We start from the raw sequence: 1,357 nt of genomic DNA, 5'->3' as shown, positions 1-1,357 counted from the left end.
TGCTAAGGAAGCATGCGCATGCGAGGTGTCCCGAGGCATCAAGCAAAGGTTTCCATATCGATGTAACAAGACCAATACCAGTAGGACGGCCGGACAGAGGTCAATATGGAGCCCACAACGGCATCACCACCACAACCTTTGGCAGGCGAAGAACACCTTTTGTCAAGATAACTTGTACTAGTTGTCTCCTTTTGAAATTGGCCGTTTTGGGATCCCTTCCCGCCTAAGCATTTGGGAAGAGGACCAGGGCCTCTATAAATAGGGTTAGCCACCACCATAGTCACGGATCGGCTCATCTTGGATCGCATCCACTCCACCAAGGCCATCTCACTAGCTCATCGAGCTCAAAAGCACCTCTCCCCAGGAGGTTGTTCGTCCAATGTACTAGGTCATCCTCAGCCCATGAAGCAATCCACCACACCACACTTGAGTAGGGTATTACACCACAATGGTGGCCCGAACTAGTATAAACTCTCGTGTCACTTGTTTCTTGGGTTCGGTGAGCTGGGCCTAGAGATCATGGCGAGAGTGAGCGGGAGAGAGAGAGAGAGAGAGAGAGAGAGAGAGAGAGAGAGAGAGAGAGAGAGATCTTCATGCGCACCCCAGTGTTCGAACCTCAAGGGTTTGCTGGAACCCACAATCCGACAATCATCATCACCAACAACTCTCCCATCTTGGGGAGGGAGATCTCCATCAACATCTTCAACATCACCATCTCCTAGTTCATCTCTTGTGTTCAATCTTTGTAGCAGAACTATAGATTGGTGCTTGTGGGTGACTAGTAGTGTTGCTTACATCTTGTAGTTGATTACTATATGGTTTATTTGGTGGAAGATTATATGTTTAGATCCATTATGCTATTTAATACTCCTCTGACCTTGAGCATGTTTATCACTTTTGAGTAGTTACTTTTGTTCTTGAGGTCGTGGGAGAAATCATGTTGTAAGTAATCATGTGAACTTGATATGTGTTCAATATTTTGATAGTATGTAGGTTGTGATTCCCTTAGTGGTGTCATGTGAATGTTGACTTCATGACACTTCACCATATTTGGTCCTAAGGGAATGCATTGTGGAGTAGTTATTATATGATGGGTTGCGAGAGTGATAGAATCTTAAACCCTAGTTTATGCGCTATTCCGTAAGGGACAGATTGGATCCAAAAGTTTAATGCTATGGTTAGAATTTATTCTTAATACTTTTCTCATAGTTGCGGATGCTTGCGAGGGGGTTAATCATAAGTAGGAGGTTTGTTCAAGTAAGAACAACACCTAAGCACCGGTCGACCCACATATCAAATTATCAAAGTAGCAAACACAAATCGAATCAACGTGATGAAAGTGACTAGATGAAATCCC

This window comes from Triticum dicoccoides, chromosome 4A (assembly GCF_002162155.2).
Source record: "Triticum dicoccoides isolate Atlit2015 ecotype Zavitan chromosome 4A, WEW_v2.0, whole genome shotgun sequence".
NCBI classification, from domain to species: Eukaryota; Viridiplantae; Streptophyta; class Magnoliopsida; order Poales; family Poaceae; genus Triticum; species Triticum dicoccoides.
This window is presented reverse-complemented; position numbering follows the sequence as displayed.